This window comes from Chelonia mydas, chromosome 6 (genome assembly GCF_015237465.2).
Source record: "Chelonia mydas isolate rCheMyd1 chromosome 6, rCheMyd1.pri.v2, whole genome shotgun sequence".
Taxonomy (NCBI): domain Eukaryota; kingdom Metazoa; phylum Chordata; order Testudines; family Cheloniidae; genus Chelonia; species Chelonia mydas.
The window spans coordinates 59,269,130-59,295,865 of NC_051246.2; the positions used below are offsets into that span (position 1 = coordinate 59,269,130).

At 44.1% G+C, this 26,736-nt stretch overlaps 1 protein-coding gene and 1 long non-coding RNA gene across 8 annotated transcripts in view; one reads left to right on the plus strand and one right to left on the minus strand.

Moving 5' to 3' along the window:
- TP53I11 (tumor protein p53 inducible protein 11) overlaps positions 1-25,346 on the minus strand; it is a 46,950-nt gene extending 21,604 nt beyond the window's left edge. Inside the window, exon 1 of one of the 7 annotated variants that reach the window (XM_043548774.1) lies at positions 25,233-25,346. The gene's annotated coding sequence lies outside the window, so the exon portion shown is untranslated. Of the gene's footprint in view, positions 1-2,062; positions 2,068-24,548; positions 24,783-25,007 lie in introns of those variants that run through there. The other 6 variants (XM_037900104.2, XM_037900106.2, XM_037900105.2 and 3 more) reach the window with 6 other exon arrangements.
- LOC122466219 lies at positions 9,655-21,571 on the plus strand. Its single transcript, XR_006291573.1, has 2 exons — positions 9,655-10,077; positions 21,254-21,571. It is a non-coding gene; the product is annotated as an uncharacterized LOC122466219 (long non-coding RNA).
- Positions 25,347-26,736: the final 1,390 nt, after the last annotated feature.

The following is a 26,736-nucleotide window of genomic DNA, read 5'->3' on the forward strand; positions in this document are numbered from 1 at the left end:
GGCATGGAGTCTCCAAGGCTCATTCAGCCTTGACCTAATGAAACCATCAAGTACTGAGGTAACACCAGGACATCTGGGGCCTCCTTGATCCTGCTACATTGCCTTGATGTCCCTTTGTCTTGGCAGCATGTCCAAGTCAGTTCCAAAATCCCCTTCTCTCTGCATGAGCCCACTACGTCTCCTAAAGCCCACTCATAGCACTTTATTAGAAAGGCTGCAGAGCATCCCATACTCCATTATCCCACAAGACCCCCACAGTAACACCTCCCCAGTGTTACCCGTGTATCTCACATTTCCACTGAAGGCTACAAGGACATGAAATGCATTTGAGCCAGGATCTCTAGAGGAGCCTTATTAATCCAGCTTGTCCCCAATATGGTCATTTCTCCTACCTGGCCATACCCATGCTGGGCAAAGGACTATTTTATCTGGCTCTGGTGTTGGCACATCAGCATGGGGAATCCCAACACAGTCAGCATGCATAAGTTCCCTCATAGCCCATAAGTAAAAGGCTGCCTGGGAACTTCTGCATGCTCACTGTGTGCATGTGTAAATCACTTGATAAATATTAGCTAATTAACCCTTTTACAAATGGGAAAACTAAAGCAAGTAACTTTGCTTCTCTATGATTCAAGGTCACACAGTGAGTCAGAGCTAGAGCTGAAATTAAAACTAAGATGTCCTGACTCCTAGCCCTATGGTCAGTCCACTAGACCCTGGACCATATGCCTTGCGTTTCCACTTGCCTTTGCGCACTAAATCTTCGCTCAGCCCATCTGAAGCATCTCAATGGCATGAAGACGACTTCCCTGACACAGGAAAGGAATATATAAGATATCCAAATGCAAAGCCATTTCTCCCTTGCACAAAGAACCAGCATTGCATTCTGTCTGCAAATAGCTCAAAGAGAAGAACCACCCATCCTTTTATTTCTTTGAGGGATAACATCATGCTGCCGTTGGTAGATCGAATCAGCTTCATTTTCATTTTAACCTGGGGAACTGGATGAGTCAGGGGATCCTTTAGCTTCTAGGTGGTCAGCTAAGAACTGACTCATATCAGCAGTCACCAAAAGTTGTCAGATGGCTATTCAGTGGCCTATGTGAAACGAGTTTGGCAGTCTCAGTCTGATTCCTAGGGGACAGGTTTCACTATCCCAAGGAGCACTAATTTGTCCCCTTGTTAACAGTCTCAGCAAAGGGGTTGGGCTGAAGGGGCCAAGAGTCTGAACTCTGTTCTCTCAGTGCTCGAGATGGCCCCTCTCCAGTGTGGTATTTTCATTTGATACACTTCAGCTATTCTTTCAAAGATTCTGCAATGGGCAAGCTTCTGGTACCTGGATTCCATAGTGAGACACCCGTCAAACACGTTGGAATTAGTATTTCAGAACTACAGGCTATGATCATTTCTTTTTATTGTGATTTACGGTCTTAGAGATACTACCAGGTCCTTCATCAGGGCTCTGCTTCAACACACTCAAGTCAACTGCCTACCATCTCTATACAAAGAAAGCTACCACGTGGCATTCTTTTTCATGGGGAGGGATATAGAGATTTCCTCAATCTGTAATGAAGAAGTGCAAGGTAGATGCACCATTTGGGAGAAATCACACCCTGCACAGCAGCTGTATTATACTTGGCTTGCATAAATGGGACTAATGTCCACAGCTTTTCTTTTGCTGCCTCTTCTTGTAAGGCTTCACAGAGAGTAATTCACTTGTCCAGCTCCTCCACTGCCTTTCCCAGGCTCTGGCTGTCCCTTCTCTAGTGTACAGCAACCATGGGAATTACCAAGTTTAGGGTAGGTTGCCCTACACACTGAAGGCTAATCAGCATGGCTATGCTGGCTTCAAAAGGGACTGATTGGGCTTGGAAGCATGGGGTGATCAAAGGTAAGTTTGGGAGAGGGGTGCAGGATTAGGGTTTATTATACTCTAACAACAAGATGTGTTGTAAAGAGGAAAGGGGATGGATCACTTGATAACTTGGTCCTGCTCTGTTCATTCCCTCTGAAGCACCTGGCATTGCCCACTGTCAGAAAAATGGATACTGACTAGATGGACCACTCGTCTGACCCACTGTGGCTATTCTCATCATTAAAAAGATTTTAGGCCACAGCAACATGTCATGTATTTATATTCTCCCCCCACCCCACCCCAACCCACCCCCCAAACACTTTACCATAGTACTTGAGCACCTAACAATCCTTAGTGTATTTACCCTCACAGCACCCCTAGAAGATAGCACTTCCCTATTATATCATTTCACAGACAGGGAACTGAGGCAGAGAGACTAAGTGCCTTGCCCACACTCAGAGGAAGTGGATTTGGGTGTCCTAAACCGCAAGCTAATGCCCTAACCACCAACTCTCTCTGGCATGCGAATCCACTGGAGATGCCAGAGAAACAGTCAGTCCCAAATCTCCACTCTGATTTGAGCTAACCCCTCTCCCTGGTTTCTTTGGCTGGGTCTTCACTGCAAAAAAAAAAAAAAAAAAAAAAAAAGGGGGGGGGGGGGTTGGTTTTACAGCAGGATGGCTCATGCAGGCTGGCGATCCCACCTTAAAATCATAGTGGAGACAAGGCATGGGTTGTTTTTACCAGAAAATAGTGAGGTGAACTCTGTACTCTGCCTAGTTTACGTAGCAATGAAATTACAGTGCCTGGTCACCACTAAGAGTTACAATGGGACAGTCAGTCTGCATTCGTTAACCCGGGGTGGAGCAGCACCTTTTTTAGGAAGCTAAGACAAACCTTAAGCGTCAACTTAAATATGTTGCATTGGATGGGACAGAGATCTGAGCTGAGGTTTCCCTCCTATCTATTGATCGCTCTGCTTTCAGCCAACCAAGAAAGCACATCACTTACTATGCAGCCCTGTGGCCCAGTTGCAGCATATGGAACAGCATACTGTGGACAATTACGTAGCTGTTCCTGGGATTTATGCTTTCTTAACTGCATACTCTGGATGAGAGGGGCCACTCTTTCCCTTGGCTCTTTCCAAGCTGTCTCTGCAGGTGAGTATGTCCCAGAGGTCCAGGGAAATGAAATCAGATCCAGTTTGAACAGGACCAGCCTTTAGGGGTGGGAAAAATAATTAACTCTCAAACATTAGAGAGTCCTGTAGTGTGACCGCAATGGTAGTACAGGATCAGTCTGCAATTCACATACAGTAAGAGAACTGGAGAGACAGCATTCTTCTCCCACTGCGATAACAGGCTTTAGAATGGAAGAAGGAGCCCACATGATGCTGTCAAGAATGTCTCTTGCCAGAGAGACAAGGTGGGTGAGGTAATATTGCACCATGACCCTCTTCTGACAACAAAAATTACTATATGACCCCAGGAGGGGGGGAACAAAGCTGAAGCTGATCCCTGCCGCACCGGACCGAAGCTCAAGAGGCTTAAGCCCCAGGTGTGGGGCCTGTAGCCTGAGACACCACCCAGGGCTGAAGGCCTTGGGCTTCGGTGGGTGGTGGGGCTTGGACTTTGGCTTCAGCGACCACATTAAAACAGGGTCAGGACCCATTTTGGGGTTCTGACCCACAGTTTGACAATTGCTATGCAGGACTGTGTACAATGGTGACTCACTGGGAGAGAACTGGAATGGTTTGTGTCTTTTCTAAGAGCACACTAGAAGAAGCTGCTAGTTAAATCCCAACAAGTAGGGTGGTGGGTCTTCATTCTGTGGAGTGCCTTGGGGGGAGAGGGATAGCTCAGTGGTTTGAGCATTGGCCTGCTAAGCCTGGGTTGAGTTCAATCCTTTAGGGGGCCGTTTAGGAATTGGTACTTCTTTGAGCAGGGGGTTGGACTAGATGACCTCCTGGCCTGATATTCTATGATAAGAGGAAACTCCTCTTATCAAGTCAAACTATCTAGTGGGTAAGGCACATTCATTGGGGCTCAAGCAGCACAAAGTAACAGCTAACAGGGCTCCATGCTATTGTCAGGTAAGCACTAGAGGGTCTGTATAAACTAGGCACTATTGTTATCTCTCCAGGAAGCTCTAGAAAAATAAAATCCAAGGTGCTTCTCATCACTTCTGAAGTCACCTCTGCTCTCCCCTTACACCCTGAACACTGCCCACACACGCATGCTTTCCATCCAGCCTGCTAGCTATGATTTTAGATGGCACTCAGCACCAGGACACTGTTCCCTGCACAACCTGAACTCTCACATAACATCCCTTCTCCCCCATACCCTCCATGTGCAACCCACGCTCCCACGGATCCTTTGCTCTACCCGCTTTCCTTATGCTCCTTTTACTTCCCCCAGAGTCTTTCCTGTGCTCATGCTCCCCAGTAGAGCTATATGGCCATTTGCACATGTCATCGCTTTATAATTTGCTGCAAAAATCCCCTATGGGAGGAAAGCAGCAGAGACAATGAATGCATCATTATTGCTATTATTAGCAAAACCAATGCACACACCCCCATCTCCTTAGAAAAGCAAGCATGGGGAACTTTGCAGAGACAGTGCTGTAGTGAGGTTGCCCTAATTTGCACACTTGTTGCAAGGGGCTTTAGGAGATGCAGAACCACCCAACTACTCCCCCTCCCACTCCTGCCATTCTTCCTACACTGGGGCCCCCCTCCTATGGGGTCATAGTACAGGCATGTATTGCCTCCCATCTCCCTCCAACCAGCTGGGGCCCTGGGGGTGGGGGCTGAGGGGAGGAGGGAAGGAAAGTTAAAGTGACTAGAGGAATGGGGTTAGGGCTGGGGAACAAGATAGGGCCAAAAAAATATTACAGAAGTGGAAGGGGCACAGGGGAATGTATGGAGAACATCCTATCTATCTACACATCTCTAGCTGACATCAATTTCAGGCTGTGACAGGGTTTTGTGAGACACAAATTCAATTTTTAAAAAGCCATGGGAAGGAATTTCCCCACAGAATAAAACAATCCCCAACAGTCTGTCCTGGCACTTACTGGAAAAGATTGCCAGAGGCCCAAGTTCAGGGAGTCACCTCCTTTTTCTCTGGAGGGGAAGCTATTGGATCTCAATGTTATTGCTTGCCTGACTCTTTGTAGTCTCGCTCCCTTAGCTCCAAGCTGGAATTTTCAAATCCATTTTTCTTGTTTGGCACTCAAAATTGCAAGCCCATTAGCAAAAATTTTTAATGAATCTGTAAACTCAGGGGTTGTACCGTATGATTGGAGAATTGCTAACATAGTTCCTATTTTTAAGAAAGGGAAAAAAGGTGATCTGGGTAACTACAGGCCTGTTAGTTTGACATCTGTAGTATGCAAGGTCTTGGAAAAAATTTTGAAGGAGAAAGTAGTTAAGGACACTGAAGTCAATGGTAAATGGGACAAAATACAACATGGTTTTACAAAAGGTAGATCGTGCCAAACCAACCTGATCTCCTTCTTTGAGAAAGTAACAGATTTTTTAGACAAAGGAAACACAGTGGATCTAATTTATCTCGATTTCAGTAAGGCGTTTGATACCGTGCCATATGGGGAATTATTAGTTAAATTGGAAAAGATGGGGATCAATATGAAAATTGAAAGGTAGATAAGGAACTGGTTAAAGGGGAGACTACAATGGGTCCTACTGAAAGGTGACCTGTCAGGCTGGAGGGAGGTTACCAGTGGAGTTCCTCAAGGATCAATTTTGGGACCAATCTTTTTATTACGGACCTCAGCACAAAAAGTGGGAGTGTGCTAATAAAGTTTGTGGATGATACAAAGCTGGGAGGTATTGCCAATTTAGAGAAGGACCGGGATATCATACAGAAGGATCTGGATGACCTTGTAAACTGGAGTAATAGTAATAGGATGAAATTTAATAGTGAGAAGTATAAGGTTATGCATTTAGGGATTAACAACAAGAATTTTAGTTATAAGCAGGGGACGCATCAATTAGAAGTAACAGAGGAGGAGAAGGACCTTGGAGTATTGGTTGATCATAGGATGACTATGAGCCGTCAATGTGATATGGCTGTGCAAAAAAGCTAATGCGGTCTTGGGATGCATCAGGAGAGGTATTTCCAGTAGAGATAAGGAGGTTTTAGTACTATTATACAAGGCACTGGTGAGACCTCACCTGGAATACTGTGTGCAGCTCTGGTCTCCCATGTTTAAGAAGGATGAATTCAAACTGGAACAGGTACAGAGAAGGGCTACTAGGATGATCCGAGGAATGGAAAACTTGTCTTATGAAAGGAGACTCAAGGAGCTTGGCTTGTTTAGCCTAACTAAAAGAAGGTTGAGGGGAGATATGATTGCTCTCTATAAATATATCAGAGGGATAAATACCGGAGAGGGAGAGGAATTATTTAAGCTCAGTACCAATGTGGACACAAGAACAAATGGATATAAACTGGTCATTGGGAAGTTTAGACTTGAAATTAGACTAAGGTTTCTAACCATCGGAGGAGTGAAGTTCTGGAATAGCCTTCCCAGGGAAGCAGTGGGGGCAAGAGATCTATCTGGCTTTAAGATTAAACTCGATAAGTTTATGGAGGAGATGGTATGATAGGATAACATAATTTTGGTAATTAATTGATCTTTAAATATTCATGGTAAAATAGGCCTAATGGCCTGTGATGGGATGTTAGATGGGGTGGGATCTGAGTTACCAAGGGAAGAATTTTCTGTAGTATCTGGCTGGTGAATCTTGCCCATATGCTCAGGGTTTAGCGGATTGCCATATTTGGGGTCGGGAAGGAATTTTCCTCCAGGGCAGATTGGAAGAGGCCCTGGAGGTTTTTCGGCTTCCTCTGTAGCATGGGGCACGGGTCACTTGCTGGAGGATTCTCTGCTCCTTGAAGTCTTTAAACCATGATTTGAGGACTTCAATAGCTCAGACATAGGTGAGAGGTTTTTCGCAGGAGTGGGTGGGTGAGATTCTGTGGCCTGCGTTGTGCAGGAGGTCAGACTAGATGATCATAATGGTCCCTTCTGACCTTAGTATCTATGAATCTGTGTGTTCTGGTTCAGGGATTTTATTTTCCGAGGGTTTCAGCTTTCTTATGAGGGGAGCCAGGAAGTTTTCTTCTGATTCTCTCTTATACTTCAAAGTTGAAAAGTTTCACACTGATTTTTTCTTTTAAAAAGGTGTTTAGTTTTCCAATAAGAGTTAAAAAGCCGTCCATTTTATTAGTGTCCTTAAATGTGAGCTATAATTAAACACAGCACCCACGCTGCTACATGGCTGATAATTGCCACCTGCAAAGATGCGACAAGCCTTCCAAAGATAGGACACAGATGCCTTTCCTATCATGAACAAACACTTTGTTCCATCTTATATCAGCTTTGCTGAACATGCTGTGTGGCACACTGCACATGCTGTGTCATAGGTTGCATGTGCTCTGCCACATACACACATGCTGTCACATAACATGCTGTCAGACAGTTTAGTCAGTGTGTACATTTTGCCACATCTTACTCATGCTGACACACACCATGACACATTGTTCATGCTCGGTCATGCCTAACAGTATACATGTGCATGCTTATACATGCAATCACATACACCATATATGCTCTGTCACACTAACTTGCTTTTCAGAAAGATTGCCTGACTGCCCCGTGCTAGGGCCGAATGTTTTGACTGTTATATAAAGTACGCAAGATGCAGTCTGCCAATTCAGCGGCTCCCATTTCTAAGTATTATTTTCATAAGAGACTCAATTCCCTTTTATTTCTTCCACTGATAATGTGGTACCTCTTAGCACTGAGCCCACTGCAGCAATCCATCAGCAAGGAACTACTGTAGATCTGATGAGTCAACCTGCATTGCCAGTTTCAAAGTAGCTCCAGAATCTAGAGCATCACTTTAATAATTGATTGGACTGCCATGCCAAACAGCACAGGGATAACTGCCTCTCTGTTGTACCAATAAAATAAAAACCAGCAGGATCTTATTAAAGGGAAAAAGGCAAAATACCACATTTATTGTGAATACAGAAAGAATCATAGTAAGCAGTTAGTTACAGCTGTAACATTCCATTCAATCTCATCTTTATTCACACATTCATTCATACACACACACACAGGTTCTGCAAGGTTGTTATCATAGTAAGCAGTTAGTTATAGCTATAACTTTCCATTCAATCTCATATTTATTCACACATTCATTCATACACACACACACACACACACACACAGGTTCTGCAAAGTTGTTATCATAGTTACCAGCCTTAGAGTTGCTCATGCCAAGCCACTGGCCAGGTGGCCTGGACATGAGGAGGGAGCAGGGCCTTGTCAGATGCTCATCTGATGCTCCTGGAAGTTGGTTTGCAGAATCAGACCCCAAAGTTCTCACTTTTTAGAGTCTATTTTTATAGGAATTTCTTCCTATGCCAGTCTATGGGAATTGCTGCATCATGCTGTTGCTGAATCAATCAGCAGATGGCACATTCCTGATGGCTCCAAGATGTTATCTTGTTCTTTGGTTCTCTCATTCTTGAGGCTGTTGGGTGGATTCCAGTCTGCCCTCCGGGGGTCCTCTGGTTATTTCCACTTCACGCCTTCTTCAGCCGATGGACACTGGATTCTTAGGCTGGCACCTCCCTGATCATTTAGTTATTATCCACACCAAGCATCCATCCACATACATCCTCTATCTCTATTTTAATCACAATTGTTAATACAACAAAAGGGCGGGGAGTTTCTGGGTGCTGTTTCTGTTGTTAGAGTATTGCTTTGAGTCTCTCTCTCTCTGTGAATTGCTTTGAGAACAGACTCTGTCTTAGAATGTACTAACACAATTAGCAGCTTGCAAGTTTCACACATAGAGGGAGAGAAACAGTACCAAAAACCAAGAGACCTCTTAATTAGTAATACCCTGGAATTTAAACTATGGGGAATCAAACTCATTTGTGATTTTAATACAGAACTTCTTTAATATGATCCAACATCTCTTGATCCATCAGGCTTGGACTGGGAACTCCTACATGGACTGTAATTCTCCAGAGTTGCTAACAGATGATGATATGGAGAGACAGGTGGGATACAAGCTTCCATCATGCAAAAATGCATTTAAAATATACTTCTCTCCAGACACACTGAATGGTAATTAGATGACTCAGGTGTCATTAGCAGAATGCTCTCAGTGTTCCCCAGGGCACTAGGGAGGGGAGGAAAAGAGGAGAAAATATAATGGAATATTCACTGCACATGCTCTTCTCCTTTAAGAGGACTAAAAGGGCATGGATGTGTTCCTCTTTCATTTGTTTCCCATCTAGCCCTGCTGTGTGTTCCTAGAGTACATTCCTGGAATCTTAATGTATTACCTATCCTGTGGGAGATTTCTATCATCATCATCATCATCTCCTCCTCCTCCTCTCACACACACACCCCTACCTTACAGGATAAGAAGAATTTTAAAAGGGTCAGGACTGTAATTCCATCAAAATTCACTGAGAATCCTTTCAATTCTGCAGAAGAATCTAATATTGTCCAACATTTTGTCTTCTCACTTGAGGGAATACAAAGGATCAAATTCAAAGGAACAGCAGGGAAAGATTCCTTAAAGATACCTGTAATGGGTGAGCTGGGCTCAGACTCACCTGTGATAGATCAGCTGCACTCCCACCCCACCCAAACTGATCCTGATCAGCTGAGGATTAGATGGTGTGGGTCAATTATTGGGTGCAGCTGGGAAGGAGTTGGGTGATGTCCCTAAAAGGCTGGGAGAACTGACTAGCCTTGAAAGGAGAGGCTAATTTGAGAGAAGATGATGTGGGTGGAGATGCAGTCTAGAGGAAGCATGCCAAGGAAGAAGCCCTGAGGGTCAGCAGGCTGGGAGGCAGTGCTCTGTAGAAAGTGGGGAAGAATTCTGCTGCGTGCAGGAGATGATGAACCTGCAGACAACCTAGCCCAGGAAGGGTAGAAGAGTTTGTTCCCTTGTTTTGTACTTTGGGAGAGAGACACCTAAGAAGAGCCCAGGAGGGCTGGAAGACCTTTGTTTGTTACCTTTGACTTTTTGGACATCAGTTCTAACACCTTCTGGCACACCCAGTGAGCGACATGACTGGAAGACCAAGTCACCCTTCCCAACCACTAAGGCTTGAAGGTGGAATAGAGTGCAGTTGCAGGTCTTGCCACGAGCGGATGATTTGAGCATGGTGAGTCCCATCACAATCCTTTAAAAAATTCCATAGAAAAAAATCTGAAATGGGTATTAACAGTATTGTAACTGTTTGGGTCATTACTGAAAAAGGTTGAGAACTCATTTTACAATTGGCAGCCTCAAACTAGTTCATTTTTGCCTTCTGTGCCCTGAAAACAATCCAGTTTTCTTCCCAGAATCCTTTATGCCCCATTTCCTAGAGTACTTTGTAGTGTTTCAATTAAAAAAACCTGATGCAGAGAGCTCAGTTCATTGAGCCATGTGATAAGTCTGCATATTCACTACACACACTATTTTATATATATAGATAATTTCACATTAAGTATAATTGATGCATCCTTATGAAGTTTTGACTTCTATATCTAGCTATAGTCAACTAAGCTAATAATATCTGGCTTCCAGCATTCAGAAAGCTTTCTGGTTGTGAAGGAAGGCTAGAAAAAAAATTCTGATCTACCCTGGGGTCATGATCAACACTGAACAGTTGCTTCAGAATACTGTAGTGTCATTTAAAGGGATTCTCAGGTTCACTCTCTTTAAATGTGTCATTCTCCCATTTTGCTACCTCTAATGGAAAGAACTCTAGTGATATTTAGAAAGACTTGCCACTTCATAAACATTGAATTGTGATCTCTCTCTCCCATGTGTGCCCAACTCTGGGTGTTCTGACCAAAAAAATTGGGTAGAGGGAGTAAAAGTTTAAACCAAACTGTTACTTGAGTGTCAAGCTTGGTTGTTCTTTTGGGCCTCAAAGCCACAGGACTCCACCAAACACACAAGTTGATTTCACCAAAGTGTCCATAGTGATTTTGCATCACCCCATCACTTAAAGCAGAGGCTCTCAACCTTTCTGGTCTACTGTACCCTTTCTGGAGTCCAATTTGTCTTGCATACCCCCAAGGTTCACCTGACTTAAGCTACTTGCTTACAAAAAAAATCAGACAAAAATACAAAAAAAGTGTCCCAGCACTGAAATTGCTTTCTCATTTTTACCACAAACATAAAATAAACTATAAATGTACTTATTTCAGTGTATTGTATATAGAGCAGTATAAACAAGTCATTGTCTGTTTGAAAATTTGGTTTGTACTGACTGCTAGGGCTTTTTATGTAGCCTGTTGTAAAACTAGGCAAATATCTAGAAGAGTTGATGCAGACCCTGGAAGACCTCTGAGTACCCCCAGGGGTACATGCACCCCTTGTTGAGAACCACTGAATGAAATAAAATTTTTGTAGCCCTAATAGGTCCTGAGATCAGACCTTAAAAATCCTGTCTTATCCATAGGAAACTCGCTTGTATTACTCATGAGTAGTGAGGGCACATCCATCCCAGATTAGTGTCAATAAAATAATCATGTATATGATGTATAGGAGATGGACCTGAGCCCCCTGGTTTGAATCCAGACCAAGCCTTTCCTCAAATTCTGGGGGTATTTGAATATGGGGCTTTAATTTTGGCCCATTTCTAATTACACATTTAGATACTGTACTATGGTGAAAGCACATTAGCATCTTGCAGTCTCCACAGGCTGAATTGTTGCTCTATAACTAAGATTGATATCTATACCCGGATATGGGCCCTCAGTGTGGAAGACTGACTGGCATTAGCTTTTTGTTCCTGGCCCTATTAATTCCCCTGCGTGCCAAGTTTTGTTTTGGGGCGGGGGGGGGGTCACCTGCAGCGTGGTAACATGCTCTTACCTCCTCCCTAGACCACTCAACAGTATTAACCACCAGTCATCACTCTCCACTACAGTTCCGAGGCTTATCACTCCCTTGTGGCTTTTTCTGCACAAACGTGTCATTTATATACACACACAGAGCTACCCTCTGATCTGCTTTGTAGAAAGCAGTCTGGAGGCAGCAGACTACAACTACCAACTGGGACCACAAGGTGTAACTCAGCCCCTCCTCCCCACCAAACATACCCACCCCCATCACTGCACCTGATCTGTAGCCTGTCCCCAGCTGGTGAAATCACCACCACATTTTTCTGACACCATCATGGTTTCTATGGCAACAGGCTGATGCAAGAGTTTCAAATCTGACATTTCTAGCTTGAGAGCGCCCAATGAGGCAGGGTGGATTCCAGGACTGGGAGGGAAGATGACTTATAATGGCGCAGAGTGCACTTTAATAATTCACAAGCTCAAGGAAGCAAAAAGAAGTGAAACTATTTGAAAGCAGTTTCCAGTCTATCCTTTTATTTGGGTTCTATGGGGGATGGGGAGGGGAGAAGTGGACTCAGCAGAACAGAGTCCTGCAATATCCAGTAGACCAGCAAAGTGTGACATGCAGTCATGCTCACTGAGGCCTTCTGAATGGACTAGTATTTTTACAAAGACGTGTACTGTTTAGTGGATAGAGCAGGGCACTTGGAGACAGGAGACCTGGGTTCTATTTCTAGCTCTGCCACTGACTTGCCATGTGGCCATGGATAAAACACGTAGCCTCCCCAGGCCTCTGTTTCCCCACCTTTAAATTGGAGATAATGCGATTGATTTGGCTCACATGGGTGCTATTAAGATTAAATATCTAAAGTTTTTGAACTGTTCAGAGTTAGAGATTGTACTACATTAGATTAATCATGTTATCTAGTTGATAGCCTGCTTATCGTATAAATCAGAGCTTCAGAGGAAGGCTAAAAACCTCCATTGGAGTATCTGGCTAACTATACAATATTGATCAAAAATCAGGGAAGTCACTTCTGGCCTCTGACAACCAGCTTATGCTCTGTAGCATGAGATCGGAGGTGTCTTTACTTGCTACGGGCAGAAAAATCAGAACTGACTTTTTGGTTCTTTGGCCATTCTAAAAGTTTTGCTGAAAACTTTTTTCTTTTTAGGTTGACCCAAACAAATGAATTTCATGTTGAGTAAAATGAAAGATAAATTCAAACAACGTTTCAAGTCTAAGTTAAACTGAAGTTTCAAGAGTTATTGGGGGGGAGGGAGTGATGTGTGTTGAAAGTCTTAAAAAAAATTTTAACTTGAGCTTTTGACAAAACAAAATTTGAAAAATTTTACATGAATTCATGAAGTGTTTTGGCTGACTTGAATCTGCATTTTTTTTTTTGGTGTGGGGGGAAAAAAGAGTTCCAGGTGAAAGACTTTGCCCAGTTCTAGCTGTTATCTTGGAGTGCAAGTAGGAATACTTCACATCAATATTTACTTCAGATATTCAAGGAGCTCTTTTTTTAAAAAAAAATCCCTGCTGTTTGGATACCACCTATAGTTGCCATAAAACTAACCAGGCCATACATAGGTCAAGGTGGTCATGTGTGACACAGGGATGGCATAGTGCACAAATACCTTTAACTCACTGGTGATACCATAAAGGGTTGTCTTTCCCATTCAGTTCTTGACAGTCAGTCAGTTTAGAGGTACCCACATCGCCTGTGCTCATGGTAGTGCCCACTCAGCAGCTGATGCAAGACTGACTTTGCTTTTACTTGCTCTGCTAAATCAGGGAATATACATGGGACGTGCATGCACACCCCACAAACTGCTAACTCTAGAATTATACACAGATCAACAAGGCTCTGGCTTGAAATGTGACACTTAATCTCACCTTTTTCAATTTCATAACATGCATCAGCAGCAATGGGTATTCAGCACACAAGCACCTTTTTAGAACAGTGTTCATCAGGAAAAGGGAATAAACGGAAGGCATCTGTACAGACTGAAAAGGGCAATGCTTCTTATACTTCCAGAGGGGTCTTCCCAGATCTGCAAAAGGCTGATGCAAGGTCCATATATGGAATAGTCAAGAGTGGTTTCTTGTAGCAGCAGCATTTCAGATGTAAATCATTACTGCCTAGAAGCCTCAGACATGTTGGGGCCTGCTGTCCCATTCACTATGTTCTAATGGATGATCCTTGCATCATTGATGCATTTGTCAATATGGATTCACACAGCAGGATAAGAAGTGGAATGGTCCTTTCTGTTCTACCAGATGTCAGTGTAGAACATGGCTCCTTAACAAGCCATGTTTTTCCACATGTGGAAGGAATAAAATGTCTAGATCTAGGGAATAATATTTTTTAAAAAAGCCAAGAGGGGAGGGGGATGTGGACTCATTCCCAGGTCTGTCTCCCTTTTCAGACCCCATGGCTGGTGACATCATGCTCACATCTAAAACGGTGATTTGGGAAATAATCCCTCATACTTGACCAGAAGTGCAGAAATCTCTCCACCCCACTCCTAATCCAGTTAAGACATCTGAAGGTTTAAAGTTTTAGCTCTGAGAAAAGGGATACATTACAGGAGAAGCCTCAGGTGAAGTGTGGCAGCGACATGCATGCTTTTGACTTGTCCTTAGGACGCTAAAATGCCAATCTCTGAAATCACTGTCCTGAGGATGGCCCTTCCTCACAGGGATTTCAAGTGCCACCAATTCCACATGGATGGTACAGAATCATCCTCAGAGCACTGTGGTATTGGAGGGGATTCTCCAATGGATCTCTACAAGCAGTGGAACTGAGAGGTCATCAGACTCAAGGGTCGTAGTGGGGAAGATGGCAGTTGCTAGATGCCTCTTACACATCAGGGGTTATCGGAAGCATCTTTCACATTTCCATGCCTGAAAACTCCACATGCTGAGAACAAAGGCATGAAGGAAATAGTATCAGCATACAGAAAACACAAATTCCTCATTGGCAGAATAACTCCAAGCAGGAGAAATGGGAGTCTCAAGGCAGGTCTATGCTACCACTTTCATTGAACTAATGTACGTTGCTCGGGGGGAGAGGGGGGTGAAAGACTCCCTCTCTCCCCCCAAGCAACACCAGTTTAGCACTGTCCACACCAGTGCCGCCGACATGCTTCCGCTTCTCGCTGAGGTGGAGTAATTATGCAGACAGGAGAGTGTGCTCTCTCATCTGCATAGCGCCTCTTCACAGATGCACCATATTGACGCAGCTGAACCAATGCAGCTCGGTAGTGTAAACTTGCCCTCACACTTCAGTTAGTACTTCCCTTGCTACCTCTTCTGTGGTGTCAGATAACGACTCACAGGGCTGACACTGTTTTTCTCAGCTAGCTCCAAATATTTCCCAGGGATCAACAAAAAGGTGGAGATGTAGCAGCTGTACCACAATGCCATCCAGAACTGCCTGGTGAAAGCCATCGCACTGTGTATGGGGGAGGTTGCCATGAACTGCGCTATCGACAGCCAGTTGCGACCTGACGTGGTCGTCACCAATGAGGCCCAGGAAAAGATCATCCTTGTCGACATCATGGTCTCCTTTTTGAGAACAGGACCCCAGCCTTCCGCGAAGCCTGAGGTCATAAAATAGAAAAATACACCCCCCCCCCGGCCCCCAGCAGACACCTTGAGAGCAAAGGGCTACAAGGTGCAGCCCTTGATCGTTGGAGCCCTGGGCGCCTGGGACCCCTGCAACGAGCGTGTGCTGCAGACCTGTGGGATCAGTCGATGCTATGCAGGGCTCATGTGGCGCCTCATGGTCTCGGACACCATCCGATGGTCCAGGGACATCTACATTGATTACATCACCGGCCACCGACAGTACCAGGAGGTGTGAGCCAGAACGACATCATGCATCAAACTATGAGAAAGGGAACGAGAGACTTCTTCCATTGGACCATATGAACTGGAACCATAAACTCACTGAGTATTAAATCTCACCAAATGAGGGTAAATCCATCCTTATCATTGTACCCACTCATTATACTCCACACCTGAACATAGCCATTATACGAACATACCCTCATCTCAATGTCTGTACTTTTACCCCCAATTGGGGATATTGCAGATTATGTATTCCTTATGCCAGCTGCTCCTAAACCAAACTTCATACCCCTTGATAATCTATACGTTATTCCCTGATAACCAGAAACTTCTACGCTTAAACTCTGTACTGTTTTCTTTTTATTTTAACATCTTAATAAAATTCTTATCTTTGTTTGCTTTGTGCTGTAGATGGGGTGGTAACTTGATTTACTCAAGACATTTTAGCTCAGCTACTTCATTCATATCCCTGGATAAAATCAACCTTTAATCCATCCCAATAGATTCATTGGCAACAGCTGGGACAGGAGTCAAAGGGGCTCATCAAATCTGACATAGGGTGTGATGTGCAACGGGGTAGTGCCCAGGTTCTATCCAGCACACTAGAACAAGGGTATGTTCAGAATCTGCACAGTAGTGAATCCGCACAGCTGCGTGTACGTTGGTGTTACAACTCTCCTGTGCTCAACAGTATGTCATACCTGAGCAAGTGTGTCCTAGGCCCTATATTGTCATCACTTCCAGAGTCTCCACTTCAAGTGTTAAGGGCCTATGCTTTGGCAACATCCTGTTCTCTCTATCTTAAAGTCCTGAGTGACTATGGATCTATTACTACAGAGTCAGATTTGTCCACCATATTAGGTGCAGCCCTTGAGTTCCTGGCAAGCTTCAAATGCAACCCACAGCAGGGCAAAGTTTGGGTGTTCCTTTATTATTAAGCATTTCCCATAGTAATTTCTGCTCCAGGGCACAAATATCCTGGACTTAGTCTTTACTCACATGGCAAATCCCCAGGCTTTGCCAAGCAAACATTATCTGGCTCCTAAGGAATCTGCAACACAAGTTCCTGCACTTTTACTTTGGTCACTGGGGAGGACAGTCAGAGTCTTGTAGTTCACAGGTGTACACTGTGTATTACCCTTCAGCTGCATGGCATGTAATTAAAGGGTGAGTGAAGGATATTCAAGCTCTTGCTAAGCCCTGGAACTCTGAAATAAACTGGTTTCATAACATGCCATGCTTTCTGGAATGTCTCACTTTTTAGTGATTGACTTGTCTAACGCCTTTCACCCTTAAGGACCCCCAGAGCTCTTCAACCTTTATATACAGTATTGAACGTCCAGCTCTACAGTGGAATATAGCAACTTTTAATGCTGTTTGAGAATGCTACCTGACTTACATGCCCCTCCCCCATTACTGTAATCTTCAATCCATTTATCCTCAAAACCCCTCTGAGGTAGGCTAATAGATTTCCAAGACCAGAGGGGACCATTATCACCTAGGGGTTCTCAAACTGGGGGTTGCAAGATGGTTACATGTGGGATGTGAGCGGACAGCCCTGGCCATGCAAGGGGCCCCAAGCCCCCATTAAGTTACCCTCCCCCATTTTTAGTTTATTTGGGGGCGGGAGAGATTGCAGTCAGAGGCAGACTGTGTGAAAGGGATTGCCAATACAAAATTTGAGAACCACTGATCTACTCTGACGTCCTCTATAAACATAGCCATAGAACTTTCCCAAAACAATGCCTAGAGCAGAGCTTTCAGAATAACCTCCAAGTCTGAATTGGTCTAGTTTAAACTTAGTCATTGGATCATGTTATACCTTCCTCTGTTAAATTTAAGAGCTCTTTATTAAGTATTTGTTCCCCTGTGGATACTTAGGCTCATCAAGTCACCTCCTAACCTTCCCTGTTAGGTTCAAGGAGCTCCATCTATTTTGCTCATCATGAAAAGGCATGTTTTCCTATCCACTAATCATTCTTATGGCTCTTCTCTGAACCCTCTCCAATCTATCAACATCCTTCTTGAATTGTGGACAACAGAACTGAACATGCTATTCCAGCAGCAGTTGCACCAGTGCCAAATACAAAGGTAAAAGCCTCAATTTATGCATCCAAGGATCACATCAGCCCTTTTGACCAGTGTCTCACTGGGTGCTCATGTTCAACTGATTCTCTACCAGGACTCCCAAATCTTTTCTAGAGTCACTGCTTCCCAGGATAGAGTCTCTTCCCCCCCTTTTTCTCCCCCCCCCCCCCATTGTAAAGTATGGCCTACATTCTTTGTTCCTAGAAGTACACATTTATCCATATTAAAATGTAAGTTGCTTGGTAAACTGGGCACAAGTAAATGTTCCAGAGTGCTCTGTATCAGTGACCTGTCCTCCTCATTCATCACTCCCCCAATTTTTTGCATCAGCTGCAAATTTTAGTGATTACTTTCTTCCACATGGTTAAGCATTAGAGCACAGAGCCAAGAACCAATCCCTGCGGAACCCCACTAGAAAGAAATCTGCTTGATTCCCTGTATACAATTACATTGAGACCTACCAGTTAGCCAGCTTTTAATCCACTTATGTGCCATTTTTTTTTTTTTAACCAAAATGTTGTGTGGTATCAGGTCAAACACCTTACGTAAGTCTAATAACTACACTATCACCTTTATCAACCAAATTTGTAATCTCAAAATTGTGTGACGGGATCTGTTTTCCATAAACCTATTTTGACCAGCATTAATTACCTTCAATTCTTTATTAAAGTGAGTCCCATATCAGCTGCTTCATTATCTTGCCAGGGATTGAGGTCAGGCTGACAGGCCTATGATTACCTAGGTCATCCCATTCACCCTTTTTAAATATTCACATAGATGAGGAACCGAGGCACAGAGTATATAAGTGACTGTCCTATGGTTACACAGGAAGTCTGGGGCAGAGCTGAATGTGACCCCAAATGAATAGTGTATCCAGCTGAATCTGCAGATGGATTTTGAGAAGCATGAAGTTAGAGTCAAAAAACATACCTGCTCCCTATACTCTTCCAACAAAGCACAAGGGGATCTTTTAGTGACAGTCAAGGCCTAGGATTATTATTTCATATACAAGATGGCACCCCTAGAAACACTATGTCCCTTAGTGCTACAGTGGTTCCTTGACAGAGCTGTCAGTCAGAGGCAAATGTACCAGCTGCTGAGTCACCAACACAATTTCTCAAGATCTGAGGGTTTTCTTTGTAGGCCTCTTACTCAGCTGCTGAGCTAGCCTCATACTGCTGTCTCTGAGGGCTGACAGGATTACAGCCTGAAATGGCATAGCTGCAAGCCCTGTGCCCGTAGCAGGCACTAGGCCAGACTGCTGTCCCTGTCTGACTTTCCCCTTGCAGCTGTGTATGTCACAGTTCGAGATACCTTGCATGTGGTTTATATTTAAAACAGGAAGAGGGATTTCTTTATGGTAAGGAACAGAAGGAGGCTGCATTCTAATCTCCCTCTTAGATGCATAACCCCTCAGTCAGGCTGCTGCTAGCAAGTCCAAAGGGAAGCCTGTGTGCACAGCTGCATGCATTCACACTGTTGCTGACCCCACAGCAGAATAGAACTGTTGCTCAATTTAGGATCAAACTCACTCAGACATACAAGAGTGAAAAATCTATAGTCCAGATTAAAATGCTAGGGCCAACACCAGTGAAGCCCATAATGATGATGTGGGTCCCAGTCTCCTTTCTGAGCTTGGCCCAGTAAATTCAGGAGCCAAAGTTCCTCCTCCTACCTATACAATTGGCTTTTTTTGTAGAAGAAACTGTTTCCCAGACCATCTAAGGCTGCTAGTGGACATACAATTCGCCACAGACATTTTCTTGATCTCTCTCCAGCCCTTGCTGTGAAGTTGGCCCTTTCCCCTTCTCTTGGGGGGATGTCACCAAGCTTCTACCCTACAGCCACACTGAAGGAAAAAAAAAAGGGGGAGCAGACACTGTTTTGGCACAATGAGCAGAGGGTTGGGACGCAGAAGGCCTTGAAAAAGTCCCTTTGTCTTTCTTCCTTGGTTTACCCCTTTGAAATGGGAATAACCCTGACTCATCCCTATCTTATGGATAAATTAGTCAATGTCAAGCACTGTAAAAATGTGCTAAGTAGGTAGTCCCACGTTATGGATATTTTCCAAAGGGGAAAGTTAATGATTCATGTGACTGGAACACCCAGGTGTCATGGCTGGTCACATGGAGAATGGGAAAGAGATATGTATCTTCATTATGAAACGTTACAGAGTTTGGTCTAGTGATTTGAAACAGAGATCTGGGAGTCAAGACTATAGCGTTCTTATACTGACCCTCTTTGTGTGTGTCCTCCAGTAATGGGAAGTGATTTCCTGTGTCTCACTCTCCCAATCTAGAAAATGGGGATAACCCTAACTGGCTGGACAGAGGGGCTAAGACAATTAGTTTGTCTTTATAAAGTTCTTTTGAGATCGCAAAGTAGAAAGCACTGAAGACAAATGACTTCACATATTCAGTTATTTGCAAGACAAAGCCTTAAAGTTCCAGCTTGATTTTTAATTTTTACAGATAACTTCACCTATAGTGCTAAAAGAGAACTCTGATGACCTGGGGAACCCTAGTTAGTTTGGCATCTAGGAACCAAGAAAAAAGCTTAACTTACAAAGAAGTTACAAGATTCAATTTAACATCAGCTTGTATCTCTGGTCCCCTCCTAGGACTATTTTTTAAATCTGCTCTAGAGACACAAGCCTCCAAGTGCATCCGATGAAGTGAGCTGTAGCTCACGAAAGCTTATGCTCAGATAAATTGGTTAGTCTCTAAGGTGCCACAAGTACTTCTTTTCTTTCCAAAGATTTGTTTTTATGCTACTATATTTGAAATGTGAAAATATCTGCTTTCTATAAATAGTATCCCCAAAGTGCCAAGACCTTGCCTGTTGGTTTTAGGCCCCCCCTCCCAAAAGAACCCCACACAATATAAATAATATTTGTTCGTGTGTATCTTCCCGTGAAAGGGAAAGAATTAAAACTACAACAGCAAAGGAAAAACACAGGCACAGAAGATGTGCAATACCATATCAAAATCTCAGTCTCACTGGTCTGGTATCATTCCTGCTATTCCAGTTCAGACTAGTGGTCCATCCAGGCATTCCATAATTTAACAATCATTGGTCTGCACAGTGTGGTGGTCTGCCTCGAATAGTGGGGAAAATTGGATTGCAGTAGCACTTCAGAGGCTCCATTCAGAGATTGGGACCCTACTTCGTTAGCTGCTGTGCAAACACATTGGGGCAGACTCTCTTCCGAAGAGCTTGCAGTCTAATGCTTCAGAAAAAAAAAATAAAAAGCTCCTGAAATGTTCTTGATTCGTTGTTACATTCTTCGTAGGGGCTGGGTGTGGCAATGGAGAGTTCTTCCTGATCTTATGATGCTCAGAAAGTGAGGTGGTGTAAGGGCTGACTGCCTTAAACTCTTATTCACTTCAATGGGAGCTCCAGGTGGTCAAAGGGCACAAAATGCATTTGGCCCAAAGTGAACAAAATGTGCACTAGGGCCTCATCCAATGCTCAGTGAAATCAATAGAAAGATTTTGCTTTGGCTGGGACCCAAACCTCAGAGCTATGGGTTGTGTGTTTTGTTTTTTTTTCAGTCTGAGCTGATGAAGATGCTTTAGTGGAGTTCCATCTCCCATGTAGCCAAGCCACATGCCCCCGGAACATCTTCAGTGGCATACCTGTGGAAAGGCGCTTCTGCCCAGAAGGCTCCTGTCCCCTACAGCCAACATGCCATGCCATGGGCTGCTGAATGGAATGAAGTTTCCTTGGAGACTAAATGAAAAATTCTCTTTCCTCCCTACGACAGGATCTCAACCCTCCCAGAGTAGAGATCTGCATGGAAGTTGCTGTGAGGAAAGAGAAGTCCTGCCCCAGATTAGCACTGAGATAATAAACAGGGACATTGTTTGGAAGTGACTGCATTATACTCCTTTTGATTAAAATCTTATTGATCCCTAGGGTCTACAGAGAAGGGAGGGTGTCAGGAGTCAGTGCTTAGCGCGTGTGTGTGTGCACGCGCGCATCTGCACAGCGTTTTTATGTTGCTTTGAGCCTGTTCTGGTCAGTTAAGTCACCTCCATAGCAAGTATAAGGATTTTAATTTCTTTAGACTCCAGCGCTTTTCTGACAAGCTTCCTCTTTCTGGGGAAATCACCCTTTCTAAAGCATAGTGGTAATTTTGTGTTACCTTTCTTCACACAAGGATCTTGAACTTCATTATATTGCAGTCTCTTAGTAGTTCAGCTAGAAACAGTGTTACTACTTGAACCACCGCTTGAGTGTGAACTAAGGCAAGAAAGGCTTCTCCCCTTGCGTGCTCTAATGGCACATTAACACTGCAATGAGACACCCGTGACTGGCCCATGCCAGCTGATTTGGGGGCTTTTTAATTGCCATGTAGACAGTTGGGCTCAGGCTCCAGCCTGAGCTCTGGGACCCTTCCAGCTCACAGGATCCTAGAGCCTGGGCTCCAGCCCAAACATCTACACAACAATTCAACAGCCCCACAAGCCGGCACAGGCCAGCTGCGGGTATAATTACAGCTTAGACATGCCCTAACATCTCATCATACAGTAGCACTGGTGGTAGCTCTAGTGTAGAGGAAGCATTGGCAGCTGCTACCCTTTTTACTACCATATCCTTGAGGCCTGCTCTGTGCAGTTACAGATGACCCAGTGATTTAATAGGTGGGGACCAGTGGGAGCCATGTCTACCTTAGCACTCCCTATTGTTGAGATGGGGAGAAAGCATGTGCACACACAGTCCTAGGGACTAGAAGAATAACCACCCCCCACCCCCCCACACGTGTCAAGCCATCTTAACTTGATTGGAAACCCCACCAAACCCGCCATTAAACACAGTTTAACACTTTAACTCTCCCAACTTGCCCTTCTGAGATAGAGCTAATGTTGAAGAGCTTCTACACTAGGGCAATGGGGGCCACATGAGCACCTAGAAAGATCTTTAAATCGAGCTGCATTCTTTCCACCTCTGACTTCATCCTTCCTTCAATCTCCTCCAGCGTAACAGATAATCCCATGATTTTTCCTGCTTTCAGGCACTCTCAACTCCCCTCTTTTCCTCACATGTGCTATTGTGATATTCTGCTGCTGCTTCCTTTATAACAGCTTTGAAATCCATCCTTATCTGTCCCTGCCTCTCTCTTGCTTGGTGCTATAGGTTCCTTTTCCACAGGCTCCTAAACAGCCACATAGCTCTTCTACTACAGAGTATCCAAAATACCAATGCCAAAATTAACTTCTAGCTGTGACTAGATCACACAGACCCCAGCCTCATACAAGTCCCTCCACTGGTTCTATGTCCCCTACTGCATTTATTTCAAATTTCTGCTCTGCACAGCCAAGGCTCTGCCCCTGACTACATCTCATCTGTGGTCACCTGCCACTTCCTTATTTGGACCCTGCACCTCCCTCTTTCTACCAGTTCCAGTGTTTCATGTTAACACTGGCTGAAGACAGTCTCTGCACCAAAGAGCTGACCACCTAGACATTGACAGGATACCAATTGTGCCAGCCAAGCAATGCTCACACAGACTAAGGTGTTTCCTTCTCCTTCCATCTGGCCATCCTGTCTGTTATGTTCTTCAGCACCCTGTCTCATGATCAGTTCAGACTGTGTGGCAGTTACCAGGTTTTGCTTCCTATGTAAAGCACCACGCATACCTTCATTGTGCTTATGCAGATGTCAAATCATCAGTACCCACTGTTTAGGGTTCTTTAGGTGAAATTGTCCTAATCAACTATGTCAGCTCATGGTCAAATCCAGTTTATTCTCCCACAGCTGGGTGAACTGAGAAGCAAATGTGAGTGGACTTATAACTTGTTTGTTGTAAAAGCAGATAGTGACTAAGATGCACAGGGAGCAAAAATATCAACAAAAAAAGCACAATTGATGTAAGAGGAGTTTCAGAGTAGCAGCCGTGTTAGTCTGTATTCGCAAAAAGAAAAGGAGTACTTGTGGCACCTTAGAGACTAACCAATTTATTTGAGCATAAGCTTTCGTGAGCTACAGCTCAGTTCATCAGGTGCAGACGAGTTGTATCTCTCTAGACACAAGGAGCTCCACTCCCTAACCCAGAGAAGAGAAAATAAAAATCAAATCACTGCCAGCTACAGTTGCCTTTGTCCACTTCAGGTCTACCCTGTGGCAGCTCTTTAGAGTAGAAGTGTTATAGGATGGAATATGCAAGTGGCAGCATGAGTCCAGAAAGGCCACATAGCCACTCACCTCTTGCCCTACCACTGCTCATGCTTGGCAGAGACTGGAGAGGGTAACCTCTCCTACATGCCTTCGCAAAGTTTTGCATTGGGAAATTTGGAAGTGGCTTTAGGAGTAGAAGCTACCGATTTGCACTGAGACAGAGAATTGAGAGGCAAAATAAACTGTACACTTGGATTTTCAGATTCTGCAGATGGGGGGGGTCTCAAAGTAATGCTATAGTTCACAGCCCTTTCTCTCACTGATGTTTCCTTGAGGCAAACACACAGGCTATCATTACTGTAACAAGCAGCACAATAACTAGAAGCAAAGGAAACCCCCTACAGTTACAGGCAGATTACCTGCTTCCTCACCGGCAAAGGGATGTCCTTTTCTGATACATGTAGCACTATCACATATCAAAATGCAAAGACCCCTGCAAACACACACAGGTGCATACAGGTTAAACAGCTGGAAGCGTTTTTCTGATACTCTTGTATAACGATTACTATACAACCCCCCCAAACAATACATTACCACACACATCCCTACACACACAGCACCAATATTTGTCCGCTCACGTGAATTTCATGCTAATACGTTGAGTGGAAAAAAGATGCACAAACTGCTTATTCCTAACAAAGATGAAGTGAGAAATCTCAAGGCATTTACCATTACGGCGGTTCCCCGAACTATTCGTTACCGGTGAGCAGGAAGTGGCTCTTAACACAAAACCAAGCCAGAAAGGATTTGCATTGCTTTACAACTTTCCATCTCCAAAGTCAATACAAATACTGGGAACGTGGGAGGGGGAAATCAGCAAATCCCTCAGTCCGCCAGCACACCACAAGCCAGCCGGAGGTGCAAAGAAACACAGGCGGCGCAGCAGAGACACATCCGTGCAGTGCCTTCCCAAGACACGAGCGGTTTCTGTGCAGCATCGTGGTACCTTTGTTTGTTCTGACTCCGGGAAACCCCTAAAAATAGTTTCTGCAACAGGGGCCCGCCAGACCAACTCAAACTAGCGAGCAGCAAAGAAACATTTCCACAGAGAGAGACCGAGAAATGCTGGGCTAGAAATTGGGGGGGAAGAGAGAGAAGTAATCGCACTGAAACCGAACACAAACTTACAGCCTTAGAGCATGTTCTCCCTGGAGTTGGAGGGGGGGTTGCGTGGTCTATCGAACGACACCCCCACGTGAAAAATAATTTCCACAGCCAGAGACAAATTCACATCTTGCTGGTCAGTTGCAGAGACAGAAACTGACTAGACGGAGCGCTCTCCGCTGGGGGCCCTTTGTGTAATCTACACTTACCATAATACAAGAGCCAAACCTAGCACCTCCTCTACATTACCATATTACACCAATCCCACGTCGCACCGAAAAGCAAGACTGCTGTGCAGTTGCCACCCACACGCTGTGGTGATTAGCTTAAGCGACATCAGCAGGAACCGAGCGCCTAGAAATCAAGTCTGCAGGAGCACGTTTACCGTAATTAATAGAGCACACCGTGCATACTTTTTCAATTGACTGAGTGTAGCACCACACTAACCGTAATGCATAAATAGTGCATCCACATTATTATACTGCTTAGTTTTAGAGAGACGGCGTGAGATTAGCCCATGCCGATTTAGCTTTTACTATAAGAGCAGGAATAATGTACCCTTACCTATGCATTATTTATGTGGCCGTAAATCCATTGGGGAACTTTGGGGATACAGTATATTAAAAAAGTAAGAGTTATGCTCAAGTCACTAAACCCCCCCAGACTAAATTGTAGCCTTTAGTGAATTAAAGTGAATTAAATCTCTCTCTCTCACACACACGCCCCTCCCAAATGTGAATACAGAGTACAGCACTTGAACAAAGATCCAACTGCCCCAGTATGTCTCTCCTTCTCCTCACAGTCCAGTTCTGGATTTCAGGCCTCTTCTTTCTCCATCTTGTATCATCTTCTCCATCCCTGTCAGTATGTCTTCATTCTTCCTCTTGCTTTAGAACCTGTCCCTGTCCCATTTTGTAACCACACTGAGCACTTTCAAAACAAATAACAGCAGAACCTATTATGGCACAAAGCCAAGCTCAAAACACTCTGCAGACTACCAAAGAAACTCAAGCCCTGCATCGGACAAAAGCTTGTGTAAATGGACAAATCTTGCAATGTCCTTCGAAGGGTGTGTTTAAAACCCTTTCAATATGTATCAAACATACATTTTGAAATATCTTTAAAGCCAATGTGCCTTTGTCTTGACTTTGTAGCACCCCCGGTATAGATCTGTTGCCTGTCTAAATACAGCTCTTCTAATGTACCACAAACCTGAAAAGCAAAAACCCTAGTTATTCCAGTCTTGTTCTCCCTCCTGCCACCCTCCACAAGAACCTCATTCCTGATCTGCAAAGCCCCCTGTTATTCCAATCTTGGGTCCCCCTTCCTATAACTCTGTTGATGCACCTTATTTCTGACCTGTAGCAATCCTTGCTATTCCAGTCCTGAGCAAAGACTGAAAAGTCTGGCTGCTTGTATTGATTTATTTATTTTTTTGTTAATTATGATGGATGTTAGTTCAGTTGAGATCAACAGACTGATTATATTTGCAATCCAAACAAGACTCAAGCCAAGGGCTCCAGACTAGTAACTAACCCACTGTTCTCCCATTCCCCTCCCCCCATTCATTAATGTCCAAATTATTTGTATGGAATGTCACACATCATAGATTATTTAGGATTCTAGCAAAAACACAAGGAACAAGAACAAAGAAGTGCATCAAAGGCCCAATTCCTGGGGGTGGCGGACAAACAACATGGTATCAATGTGAAAATAAATCATTTGTGGAGAATAACATAACTTGCATCTTTGC